The sequence below is a fragment of the Zonotrichia albicollis genome, chromosome 4 (assembly GCF_047830755.1).
Source record: "Zonotrichia albicollis isolate bZonAlb1 chromosome 4, bZonAlb1.hap1, whole genome shotgun sequence".
Taxonomy (NCBI): domain Eukaryota; kingdom Metazoa; phylum Chordata; class Aves; order Passeriformes; family Passerellidae; genus Zonotrichia; species Zonotrichia albicollis.
The window spans coordinates 7,838,132-7,851,973 of NC_133822.1; the positions used below are offsets into that span (position 1 = coordinate 7,838,132).

The 13,842-nt window shown below is 46.3% G+C and overlaps 1 protein-coding gene across 11 annotated transcripts in view; it reads right to left on the minus strand.

Annotated features, from left to right (window-relative positions):
- FRMD4A (FERM domain containing 4A) overlaps window positions 1-13,842 on the minus strand; it is a 378,230-nt gene that overhangs the window by 146,388 nt on the left and 218,000 nt on the right. Inside the window, exon 1 of one of the 11 annotated variants that reach the window (XM_014268642.3) lies at window positions 207-347. The exons of the other annotated variants lie outside the window; for them this stretch is intronic. The gene's annotated coding sequence lies outside the window, so the exon portion shown is untranslated. Of the gene's footprint in view, window positions 1-206; window positions 348-13,842 lie in introns of those variants that run through there. 11 annotated transcript variants of the gene reach the window in all.

The window sequence follows — 13,842 nt, forward strand, 5'->3', positions numbered from 1 at the left end:
AGGGTTTGGGGCTGGGGATGGGTTTTTCTGAAAGGACAGGCAAAGCAGCTGCTGCCCACATTTCTCTCCGTTGAAGGTAAATGGAGGGAGGGGGCGTGGAGCAGCCCGCACACTGCGGCTGGGCTTTCCCCGGGGGCCGGGGCTGCGAGCGGAGAGCCCCGGCCCGCCTCGCCTGGCCTGCCCTCGGCAGACAAAGACCCCGTTACCTTCTCTGCTGCCTCGGCGGCCCCGGCGGCCCCTCAGCTCCGAGCCCGGCACCAGCGCATCCCCTCGGCACGGCGTCTCCAGGCCGCGGCTCTACCGCCCCGCATCCATCGCCGCCGCTGCCGGGGCGCGGGGTGCGCGGCCCTGCCCTCCGCTCCCGCCGCTCCTACGGCCGGCCCATCCTCCCTGCCCGCATGCCGGAACCCTCCGTTCCCCCTTCTGCTCCTTCCCTTTCCCCGCCTGCCGGCCCCCGGCTCCTGCGCGGCTGCTGCGAGGCTGGAGCCGGGGAGGGAGGAGGAGGAGGAGGAGGAGGAGGGGGAGGAAAGAGGAGGAAGGAGGGAGGAGGGCAGCGAGCAGCAGTTGGCGCTGGGTCATGTGAAACAGATGAACCTGGCTCGGGCCTGCCAACATCTGGGCTCCCCCTCGCCTCTGGGAGGAGGATGAAGGGATGGAGGGATGCGGTGCTCACCCCCTGGCCTCGCGTGCACACCTTGAGATGATAACGGAGAGGGGCGAGAGCAGCGGGGATGCTCCGAGCAGAGCCCCGGGCCCCGAGCACCCGTGGGGCTGGAGACAGCAGCTCCTGCCAGGCTGAAGCCCTGGAAAACAGGGCAGCCTCCCTTGTGATGATTTTCCCCCTGGTCCTGGCTGGGTGAAAGGTGCAGCTTGTGGTGGTGTAAGAGTGAGGATGCTGCCCAGCAATGGAACATCTCTACACATTGTAGGAGAGTAACCATCGTGCAAGAGTGTCACTATTAAATAATTAGATCAGTCAAGAAAGACAGTATGGGTGGGCCTGCAAAAAGTGCTGATTTATTGATTTAAACATGCACAGCATGAAGCACCCACACCATGAAGCAACCACGCCTGTGGTTAAGGCTCTGGCTTTTTCCACTGCTTTGCCCCTCCATCAGTATTTTCTCTCTGGGACTGGGGTTATTCTCACTGGGTAAAACCCAGAGCTGTTCCATGCTCTGGAGCAGACTGGCTGGGAGAGGTTTGCTTTGGGAGGGGAGGTGTGGAGGGGAGCACTTTTCTTCATTTGTTTCAGATGGCATTTATGCCACCACGAGGATGCTCATGGTGAGGGTGGATCTGGAGCTTACATGGGATACAGGGAATTTCCCTCTTTGCCCCACAGAAGGGTGACAAAATCCCTCTCCTGACGTGGTGGTGGTGAAGGAGCAGAATGTCTCGTTTTAACTGGGTTTGATGCTGGGTTTGATTTGCTGTCAGGCTCAAAGTCAACCATGAATCTGTATGTACTCTCTGGACATAAAGGGGCCAGTGGGCTGCAAAATCCTTCTGGATACAACAACCAAATGCTAGAGCAGCAGCACAGTTCCCTCTCCTGTTTTTAAGGCATAAACACAGAGCTGTGCCTGCAGCCCAGGCAGGCTCACCCACCCAGCTCACTCCACCCAAGGGGATGGCTTTGATTAAGGGGATGGCTTTGATTAAGGGGATAAATATTGAGGCAGTTCTGACCTCTGGCTGCTGAGGGTTAGGATCAAGTAGCTGAGGTGGCCCAGCCCTGCTCTGGAGGTGACCCCAAGGTCAGGACAGAGGGGCAAGAAGCAGCAAAGGTGTCCATCCCTGCTCCAGGGAATGCAGGCTGTCCATGGCTCCATTGCAAGGATAAAGATTGTGGAATTTTGGGTTCATCTCCTCCATGTGTAGATCCAGCTGCTGAAGCAACACTGAGGGGCAAACCACCAGAACACAAACTGCAAAACCTCCTGGAATTTTAAACCTACTAATTTCAGAAAAAGGTAAAACTTCAAGTAGGCTCCCAAATGCCCTTCTGCTCTTTCCTTCAGCAGAGAACACAACATATCTCAAGGAGGTTCTGTCTGCAGTGCTGAAGAAGAGCATGAACCCAATCAGCAATTCAGTCCTGACCCTGATTAGAACTAGCAAGGAAAACTCACCTTCCAACATGAAGTAACATTTGTAATAAAAATAAGTGGCATGTCTAGGTGGAGATGGATAAAGGAAATGTAGCAGGAATATCTGCCACTATTGCAGGAAATGTTAACACATCCTTTTGGGTAAGTGTTGCTGTGGGGCCTTGGATGGGTAGTGAAGATAACATCCTCTAGGTACCTGATGGAGTTAACAGTTTAGAACTTAGAAATGGGAGCTGTTTCTTATAATGTGGAAAGACAGTGGAGTATTGTCCTTGCCAAGAGCTGATTGTGATTACTCAACCACAAAGAGTGGTTATTCCCCAAAACCGGACAAGGATTTTGCCCCAGCTCCACTCATTTATTCATTGCACCCTTCTTTCCTAGAAAAACGGGCCAGATCTGTGTTTCTTCCCTGGTAAAAGAGTCATTCACCTCATGCACATTCCTCTCTAAATTTCCCAGTTATACTTCAGCAGCAGCAGAAGTCCTTTTCTTCAAGGAAATTCCATAATCTCACAAAATCTCTGGAGCTGGCACTACCCAAACAATACACCCTGGCAGCAAACATCCAGTCTAGAGGCAGCAAAGCTGCTGCCATTGCAATGATGAGAAGCAAGGAATGGCTACGTTTCTTCCAAGCTGGTTCCTATCATGGCAAGTCCCAAAAACTGAACAGCAACCCATATATTTAACTTTGACGTACACAAAATCCAGCTTCCAGCAAGCAGATGCCTCTGTGCCACAATAAAAACATGCAGATTCCTTTGTCTTGGCTCCTGATAATAAAGCCAGGAGGAAACACCATGGCCTTGTGCTGGAAAATTGCTGTTGACAATTCATTCCCACTCTCGTTAGCAAAGATTAAAGAACCAAAATACTTTACAGGGAACGTGGTGATAGGACTGTGGGTGCCATCAGAATGTGTGAGCTTTTACATGAACATTTCTAGTAGTTTCAGAAAAGCTTAATGAATACTGTCTACCCCCAGAACTGCATTAATTAGCACTAACGGGCTGGAGGAGATGTCATGTCATAGAGTAATATTCACACTTACTCCATGATTTGCATCTGTAAGAGGTGCAGTGCTTTGCAGAAGTCAATGCCATTTCCCCCATATGGCACAGCTGAAAACCCATGGAAGGTGAGGAAAATGCTTTCAAAGAACATTCAGGATTTGCTGAAGGTGTCTAACTGCCTGCCTCCCTGTGGGAGGTGTTCAATGGCCTGACTTTCATTGATTGCACAACTCTTAACTTATAGTATTTGAGTGGCAGTAAAAGGTTAAAAAGCCTGAAAACTTAAAAAGCAACATGGGCCTAAGTAACTTGGGAGCTGAAATCCATTTCCAGAGATGATTTAAACTGTTAGGCATATGAATTTCACTGTAAATCAATGCAGCTGAGTTATTGTAGCCATGACAAGGGTCAGCCAGACCTAGAAAATGCAATGTCAGGTTAGCCTGTGGGTTAATTCACGTGGTCCCTCTGAAATTCATGGTATAAAATGGTGTTACTGCTCATGAGCTCTGATGTAGTTTGGCTGGAGAAGAAGCAATGGCATCACCTCTTTTCATCTGGAACAATCTGTGTCCTCCATACACTGAATAGGCCTCAGTACTGGGAGGTAGAAAAGACTGATGTGACCCAGTTGGTCACCCAAGCCACCAGGCTGCCCTCATCTCCTTCCATGGACCAGAGCCAGCAAAAAAGGGATGGAGGGTTACGTGTACCACCACCAACCCTGTCCCATCACTCTGTTTTCCTCCATAACAGGTTTTGATGAATTGTGACCTTGTGACAACTCATGTTGGGGACTTTGGAAACCAGGTGGAAACCACAGGGATCTCATTCAAAAAAGCAAAATGCAATTGCTTAGAGCAGGACTTGACTCATAACTGAGTCTGGACCTCTAAATCATGAGGATAGGGCACATGCAACACCAGCTGCCATGGCACAGCGTGATTCCAAATGGGAAGGTCTCCAGGTTTGCTGGGTGAACCACGAGATGTTTCCAGTTAAACCTTTCATAGAAACACTTCCCTTCTGAGATGAACTGTGGGTGTTATTCCCTTGTCATGCTTCCATTAATTTCCAGGACAATCCCTTAAGTAATTGGGGCACAAAAGGCGGGGGGAAAGGGAGAAGCAGGACTTTAGCTTCGGACAAAATAAGCCTCCAGGGCGTCTGATTAATTTTCACACAGACTGTACTTAAAGGGTCTCAGAGAGCTGAAGAGAGAAGGAAGCAGACCTCGACGTTCCCAGAGAGCTGGTGCAATAAATCCTCCCTTCATTAGGCAAGGGAAGTGCATGCTGGCAGGATTATTAGGCAGGGAAGCAAAGCTGGGTCCCCACGAGGCAGCTGGAAGGGATGGTGGGGACAAGCCAACTCCAGCTGGTTGGTGCCATGACCCTGGGCTGCCAAATCCTGCCTGGGGCTGCTGTGCAAAGGGACAGGAGCCACGTGTAAGTCGCCTGTGTCCCAGTTAGCTCTGGGTAATCCTGGCATCTGAGAGGCCAAACAAAGCAAAAACAGCTCAAGTGTGCATAAGGGACCAAAGAGGAGCCTGGTGTGCCACCAGCCCTCCCAGGGTCACCCAGGACTCAGTGGAGTGATGCTGGAGACAGCAGACAATCCTGCAGTTCTTTCCTCTTTGCACCCACCTGGGTCTGGGACAGAGAGAAGAAGGAAGGAAATCTTCCTGATGGAACGTGCTGTGAGCCATGCCTGTCCCTGCAGGAGGAACAGAAGGGATGAGGGATTCCCCTCCTTGATGGAGGTCAAGTCCTCACAAATCCCTTCTCCCCTGGGGTAGAGGGGACACGTGCTTCCCTTTCCTTCACAGCTGAGCAAAGCTCTGCCTCAGAAACTTCTTCCTATTCTCAAAATATTGCCATTTTCACCTGAAATGGCTTGAAAGCAAAGCAATGCAGGAAGGAGCAGACATGGCAGGGGCCCCTTACACCCATAAAAAGGGATTGGTGCTGGTGGAAGATGGAGAGGCCTTTCCCCAGAGGAGGAGCAGGAGCTGCAGAAGATGCTCATGGTGCTGGCAGAGAGCTCTTTTCGGCTGGGGGACACCTGGGGAGATGCTCTCAGACCACCAGCATGGCTCCAGTGCAGGCAGAAGTAAAATGCTACTAGTGAGAGAAAACCTAAGAGAAAACCTCTTTCATCCAAAGGCAAGTGAACAACCTCATCCATGCAAGGGAACTGCTGAGCAGATGGGGAGTGAATGGCAAGGACCTGAGAACAAGGCTGGAAAAAGGCAAAATTATTCTCCCCCACACTTTCCTCAGGTGCTGCAGAGTGGTGCTGGTGAAGGACAGCCAGAAGCATTCTTAGATGCCAAAAGGCAGCACAGGTGATTGTGAAGGACATCAAATGAATCAGCTGAGAGAGCCAAGCCCAAAAACCTGCCTCCTGTCAGGCAAAATCTACATGCACTTCTTGCACTAAGCTGCATAATGAAGCACTACTCTCTTTTGCTCAGAGGAATGAATCAAACTCATTCTCATTTGTTTGGCTTTTTGTACTGAAATAGCCTTTGTACTTTGCATGATTTCAGATTTGAAGAATATTTTTGTAGTTTTACACTGCCTTCTACTGAGGATTGTAAAACTTACACCAGTTGGAAAAGCTTTCACATTTTGCAGAAAATCCTGAGAACATTTCAAAATGGCATTGAAATTATTCTGAAAAGATTTTTCTAAACAAATGTAGCAAAAATAAAAAGCCCCTCAGACAATGTTTCAATACATAACTGCAACCTTAAAGAAGAGCTCAGGAGATACTAAAGTGGCACAGTAAAATGACAATTTTAGCAATTGAAATAAAAAGTACTGTAAGTTTGCTTTCCAATTTCTGTTCCTTTTTGGCTATACTGTTTTATTTCTTTAAGTGTTTTTCTCTACTCCATTTCTTGCCCTCCAAACAAACCCAGGGAAAGCTCCTGTAGGTGTTAGTAGGGGGTAGCCTGATTTCAGATGCAGGTGTGGTTTTTCAGGTAACCTTTTCTTATTGAAAGTTTTCACTGCCTCTGTGAGGCAAGATCATTACCTCAGCTGAACAGATGGGAAAATGGAGTCGTGGAGAGATCAATTTACCTGGGTAAGATCCTGTACCCAATTGGGCACAGACAGAGGGGGAGAGACAGACTCGGGAATAAATCACAGCCCTTGTGACACCAAACCCTTTGTGCTGGCTCGAGACCCCTCTTCTTCCCCAGCTAATGAACTGGTGATTAACAAAGGCTGCTCCGTTTCTGACAGCTTTATCAGTGATTTCTACTTTACACTTTTTTTAATCTTTATGAAGCAATCCCCACAAAGAGAGGAAGGGAACAGAAAATAAATCTTGGAGCAAGGAAGGCCTCATGTCATAAAAGTACAGTGAACAGATCTTGTATGTCAGAAAATATTTATCTGACCAATAATGTTTGCATTTAGACCCAGTCAATAACAAACACCCAAATTACATTTAATATGAAAACATTTTAAAATGGGCTAATCTCTTCTAAATAAACACCGAACCAGCCATAATGGTGCTCTGCTAGAGCAAAGGCTCAGTGTTACTTGATTTATTGTTTAACTTGACTCTGATTGCTGCCTATCTGATGTCTTTGGGAGCATGGGCTCCTATTGCTCATCTGAAAACTATTTCCTTTTCATTACTGAGGCACACCAGGATAAGCCCCAGCTCTCCTGACACCCTGTCCAGGGTGGTCACCACACAGACTGTTAACCCTCAGCTAAGGAGCCTGAAGGGTTTGATTAGTTCACAAAAAGCTGCTCATTTCCTCTCCATGCACAGTGCTGGTCTGGCTTCTGAGAATCCCAGGGTTTGCACCAACCTGGGATGTCCCTGGGATGTCTGACTCTGTTTGCATGGGACACACAGACCCAGAGCTGCTGCAGACCAGCCCTGAGAGGGTAGGAGAGCCTGGAAGTGTCCCAGGATGGGACTCAGCAGTCCTTGCTGCTCTTTGGGGTACAAGAGTTGAGTATTGGTGCCTCTCAGAGGACCCTTTATGCCTTTCACCTAATGACTGTGACAGGCCTTGCAGACATTTGTGAGGCTGTAGGATAAGGGGCAAATATATTTTTCCCCAAAAATAAGAGATGAGAAACTGAAATTCATATGTCCTGGGGAGGTCTCAAACCACAGAGCCTGTGCATTAAAAGGGTGATCTTCTAATCACCCTTTCTTACCCTTGCTGCTGTGGCCTCAAAAATGCTCTCATCACTCACCCTGTCATACTCTGCTCCATTTCTGCAGGAAAGGATGGATCAGTGCTGATTCATAAAACCTCATTATATATCTAATCCCCACTTTGAGAACACGTGCAACCTGGCTGACACTGCCTCAGAGGTGAGATGTGGGACTGGCACTGTAGTAGCACCTTTTCCCCATGACCACCTTGGCTGCTGACAGTGAGAAACAGGAATTATTTTGTTTCTGAACACTGATGAGCTCCACTGAACTTCTCAGCTAGCAAACCCCCAGTACTGGATGGTTATGTAGTTTCTGCAGTTCTGTAATGTTGTGACAGTCTTTGGGCTAAGGAAAGGTGACTCTTTTTCAGATGGAAAAGGTTGTGATTATGTTGAATTTGTTCTCTCCCACCTATTTCTCAGTGACATTTCATCTTGTACTATCCCTCTATCTCCACCTATAACCTGAGTTTAATCATAACATGCTTCTCTCTGTCCTAAGAGTGTGAAGTGTAACTCATCAAACCATGAGAGGTGAATAGGTATTTCAGACATAACACACAAATCAACTATTGTTAGTGATACCTTTTGCAATTACTCTTTGGGCTTGTTTCATTCAAAATATGGTAAGAATTTCTATTCTATATGATATTTCTCTATTTTATTTCTATAATATTGGAATATTAGCATATTCTATATGCTATAGGAGCATTTCATTGGTCAGAAAGGATACCTGGCAATTAAGCTATCCAACAAACTCACTAATATTTGTGGTTTGGCTTTGCAGAACACAGTGATGGTGACTGCACTCTGTTGATAAGAATTTGAGTACATTGAAAACACTTTCATATTAAGTGTGTTGGAAGGGCTGTTATTAAAGCAATTGAACAGGCCTAAACACTGTCATGGTTAGTGGAATACATATTTTCAGGCAAAACAAGAATTTCTGCAACAATTTTCATGGAATGGTGGATGGGAGTAGGAGAGGAAATAAAACCCAAATGCTCCACAGTCCCTGATGTTTGCAATCACTGCTTAACTGCAACTAAATACAAATAAACTGCAGCTCCAAAATTTGGACAAACATCTGCACTGGGAGTTTGTAGCTTATCCTTTGCATATTCAAGCTGTAACAAGGGATGATAAAAGTTTTCCTGTGCTTTGTCTGCAGAGGATTGCTGAGGATCCAGCACCATGGATGGTGGCAGGACTGTGCTGTCTCTGGGGACCCTGCCTGGGATGTCCCCACCTGGTGGGCAGGTGGCAGGAGTGGGGTCACACATCCCTGTAGGATCTGGATCATCTCAGAGGGGCAGTGATGCTGTAGATCTGTAGCTCAGCCTCCTCATTTAGAGAAATGCTAATTTTCCTGTCCCCTGGCTTGCAGTGAGATTCTTGTACCCCTCCTCCTCCTCCTCCTCCTCCTCCTCCTCCTCCTCCTCCTCCTCCTCCTCCTCCTCCTCCTCCTCCTCCCAGGGACAGCTGCAGTGATAGTGACCTCACGGTCTGAGAGTGCAAGGCTGCCAAATCTCATGGTAGATGACATTTTTCTGAAAACCTGCTTTTCTGGGCTGAATCCAGGAGGTGAAGGAGAATAGAGCCCAACTATATGCATTTTATTAATTCCATTATTTTAATTTTTTTTGAACCTTAGTAATTTTGAAAACTCTGCTGGTTAGAGTTAAGGGAATTGTCTGATATATTACTATATACTTTTTATTGTATGGTGATAGATATTTGCATATGGAAGACTCTGCCCTAGCTCATTTTATAATGACAGTAACCAGTTTTCATATCATTTTTCTGGTTGCTGTTTCATGAGGGGGACTGCTGTACTTGGATGCTTCCAAAAGCTCAGCTGCCAGCTTCATGTGAAGGGAGGACTGAAATAAATGGGAAATAAATGAGAGAAAGATGAACAAAGCCAATAGTTAAAGGGTCACAGCAGCTACTTGGTTGCAGGAGGAAAAACATTAATTAAATGCTCTTTGTCCATAACTTGCTTGGAAACGCAGACTGAAAAGCTGACCTGGGTGGTCTTGTTTCAAAGGAGCTGAAGGAAAGATGTTTTCTTTGTGCAGAGGGACCTGGAGAAATAGGCACAAGTTTTTCCTGCCCCATGTGGGATAAAAGAGTCAAGTGTGGGAACAAGTGCTGGGGAGCCAAGAGGTGGGCAGAAAATGGGCAAAATGCTGCCTAGAAAAATGATCCTGGAAATCACCAACCAAGAGGGCAAGCTGTGAGGGAGGGAGGGAGGGCTGGCACTGGGATTTGTGCTGCTGGTGGCACAACACACACAGAGGCTGTGTCCCAGAGCCTGGGCTGGGATGAGCCTTCTCCTGGGCAGCACCAGCCCAAGTGAGTTAAACTGGGAAGACACAGTCATTAACTAAATGCTACCACCATTATCTGAAAAATAATTGAGAATGGCAAAGTTCCCAACACCTCCCAGTGCTCTCTCCCCCTATTTTGTAGTCACTGCTTTCCCCCTTTTCCCTTTTTTATGGCTGTTATTACTGGAATTATTGCTGTGCAAACAGGGTATCTGTCTATGTAAAACACTAGAGGTACAGTTTCCCTCCTAGATGGCAGTGTAAATTATTACATGGGCTACCCTATAATCTTTGGTCATGTTCCACAGCAAGGTAATTGATTCCCAAGTCACTAAAGCTAACTAACATGGCTGTAAATCTAATGCTTGAGCAGTGTTTGCTATTAAAAAGTCAACATCTACAATAGTTACTACACTGCAATTACTGGAAAAATGCTGATTTTCTCTAGACTTGGAGCAGGGAATAATTGTAGCCTCTCCTGAGACCTGGAGTGTGATAATTGGTGGTGAATGGTGGGTTTTTCCAGTGGTGATCACATAGGTTGTCTCTGTGGTTATTCCCAGAGCCCTTAGAGCACTGCTCCTGCAGCTGCCAGGGCTGGGCTGGGTGCTTCCACCAAGGACAAAATAAATAAAACCTCTAGGAAGAAATAAACCCTCTAGGAAGAGCACACATACTCAGATGTTGAGCAGACCCACAGTCGAGTCTGAGGATGGTGCCAGTCCACAGAAATCTGCTGCCGCTTCCTGAGTCAAGGGAGGGATCTCATGAGCTCTGAGTTCAGGGCTCCAGCCTACCTAGAAACAGGGAGGTTTTTCATGTCTTGTCACTAGATTTTTAACTTTTAAGGATGATGCAGTGGATCTGTGTGCAGTGTGCTCTAGCCTTTGATTCTCTAGAGCAGCTGGGACAGTGTGCACCAGCCACTGCTGTTCAACCCCATCACTCTGGAGATCAGGACCTGGCTGGTCCTTGTGGCTTTCCATGCCCTGTATCCATGGGAGTGAGAACAATGTTAGAAGGCTCCCTCAAAGAACAGGGATGTCAGTTTTCAACGTTTCAGATGGTTATTTCAGCTAAAATCCAGCCAACACTCAGACCTGGAGAGTGGAGAGACCCCATAAGAGGCCATTCTATTGCTGTCAGGGAAGGGAAGAACAACCCTTAAAAGGAGTTTTTTCAGTAGCAGCTTACTAAATACTTTATGTAGAGCTGTGCAAAATGTCTGGAGGGAAATCTGGAAGTCTTCCCTTTTCATGGCTTTCACTAGAAATTATTTTTCCTGCTGGTTTCCTCTCACAGAGAAACAAGCAAGCCCAAGCAAATAAACAAGGCAATGCATAGGAAATGCCCCATTTCCCTCTCATCCTTTTATTCCCTCAAAACAAAATCCTTAAACTGCTGGGTGGCTGAGGACAGCTTGCTGCTTCTCACAAACAGAATCAAGAAGCTGCCACCTGCTTTGATGCTTCATTTGCTTTTTTTCCAAACTAGTGAAGAAAACTGATTTCTGCAGTACCAAGTGACCAGGAATGAAATCACATAAAGGGATGGTGCAGAATTGCAAATGTCATTTTTATACACTCCCTGGCAGAAACAGATAATAGTGGTAATAATAATAATAATAATAATAATAATAATAATAATAATAATAATAATAATAATAATAACAACAACAACAACAACTGTGACCGTGTTCAGTCACAGTGGTCTCAGGGGTCTCAGGTTGAGGGAAGAGAGGAGGATCTGACTCCATGTTTCAGAAGGCTGATTTATTATTTTATGATATATATTACATTAAAACTACATTAAAAGAATAGAAGAAAGGATTTCCTTAGAAGGCTAGCTAAGAATAGAATAGGAATGATAACAGAGGTTTGTGGCTCGGACTCTCTGTCAGAGCCAGCAGACTGTGATTGGGCATTAATTAGAAACAACCACATGAGACCAATCACAGATGCACCTGTTACATTCCATAGCAGTAGATAACCATTGTTTACATTTTGTTCCTAAGGCCTCCCAGCTTCTCAGGAGGAAAAATCCTAAGGAAAGGATTTTTCATAAAAGATGTCTGCGACGAACAACAATAACAACAACAACTTAGAAAAAATAATTTGTTTGACCCTACAGGTGAATATAACTGAGTGCACAAGTTAAACACCAGCATCCTCCTCACCACTATCACAGCAAGGGCAGAGTTCTGGGCTGCTTTGTCTGGGATGGAGATGGACACAGACATGGACACAGGCTCTGTGTGGCAGGTCCCTGCCTGCCTGGGGACACCCTCCCTCCTTGCACAGCTTGCACAAACTGGGACAAGTGAAGTTAGAAATAGGAAAGCAGTCTGGGGGAAAAGAAGAGAAGAGAGGGAAAAAAATCCCAAAGAAAGCCAGATGCAAGGAATACTTTTTTAAATGAGTCAGTTTAGCAGTGAGTGTGTTTATATTGCAGCTGAGCATCATTGTACTTGTGTGGCTGCTCATACATCATTGTGCTAACGAGGTAATGAGTAACTAATGTACTGCAGGATGCTTTATTTCCACTGAACAACCCAGACCCTCTCAAAATAAGGTATGAAACCCAAAACCAAACATCTGAGATGCTTTGGGAATGGTGGTAAGAGAAGGGAAGTGAGCCCAGCATTCAGCCCTGTCCCCATGGGAGCTGTCTGGGGTTTCACAAAGCACCTTTTCCTGGCTTTTCTGCACCCATGGACTGACACAAGTTCACTCTGCTCCCACTGGGACAGGAAGAGGCTCCTGCTGACCTTCATGCTGGGAAAAGTTAAAAAATACCTGCATTTACCCCTCATTTATCCTGCAATTGTCTGAGCCCTCATGGAGCACCACAACCTGCCTTCTGACAGTGCTGCCCTGCCTGGCTGCCAAAAATCCTCCCTGCATCAAGCCATTCTCACAGAGCCAACAAGGGTCTGGGTGCTTAGGGTGGCGCTGAAATGTTAAATACCATGCTCATTTATTTATGACTTCTTCAGCCTCCTGTAACTACAAGCAATAATTGGATTGTGCTCAGCATAGCTGGATTGATTTGCTACTGAATGATAAAACCAGGTCCTGTGTTTATAATGGCATCCCTAGAAACGAGGAGATGGGGTGAAAAATGCATTCAAGGCACAATGCTAATGCTGAAAACTCACAGTGGCTCTGGGTGCAGAGCATGATCTCTGCCAGATGCAAATGTTGGACTGGCCACTGATAAAACATGAACTTTGTGGCCTCTTTTGCCTTTCATGGGATATTTACCAACTTTGGCAGGCTGTTATTCAGTGTTTTGACAAAGGATGGTGGACACAATGAATTTTTCCAGTTTTCTGAAGGTTGTGGCTAACCTGCAGTGCAATCTGGTTGCCTCCAAGGGACTGAATTACAGAGCAGCCCCAGGGAGCTGGCCTGCCCAAACCCCTGTCTTCATCTGAAACAGAGCCCAAAGGTTTTTTTAACATTTATTTTTACATAAATATGTATTTATTTTTACATAAATATGACAAACCCAGCACCTTCTGCACAGCCCCTGCAGATGGATATCCATGCACACAGGGCTGTTTCTCCTTGTGCCTCACTGACAGCTTGAGCAATGGAATGGGTGCAGTGGCTTTTGTCTCTGCTCCTTCTTCAACCAAGTGCCCTGGCACCACTGGCAGCAGCTTAAGGACCATAACTGTGGCTACAGCATTGCTGAGGGGTGTTTGAGGATGCCAGCCAGTCTAAAATTATAAATATAACCCAACTTTCCATGGGCTTTACCTCTCTTGAGCAACGATGGTGCTCTGACTCTTTCCTGAGCTTGTAGCTGTGGAAAGCACTGGGTACCCAAAACCACCTGAGGTTTCCTGGGAAATAATTTCCTCTGATGGTGTTCACAGGGGTTTTTGGATGAGGGAAGAGATGAGAATCTGACTCCATGTTTCAGAAGGCTTGGTTTATTATTTTATGATATATATTACATTAAAACTATACTAAAAGAATAGAAGAAAGGATTTAATCAGAAGGCTAGCTAAGAATAGAAAAAGAATAGAATGATAACAAAGGTTTGTGGCTTGGCTCTCTGTCAGAGCCAGCAGACTGTGATTGGCCATTAATTAGAAACAACCACATGAGACCCATCACAGATGCACCTGTTGCATTCCGCAGCAGCAGATAATCAATGTTTACATTTTGTTCCT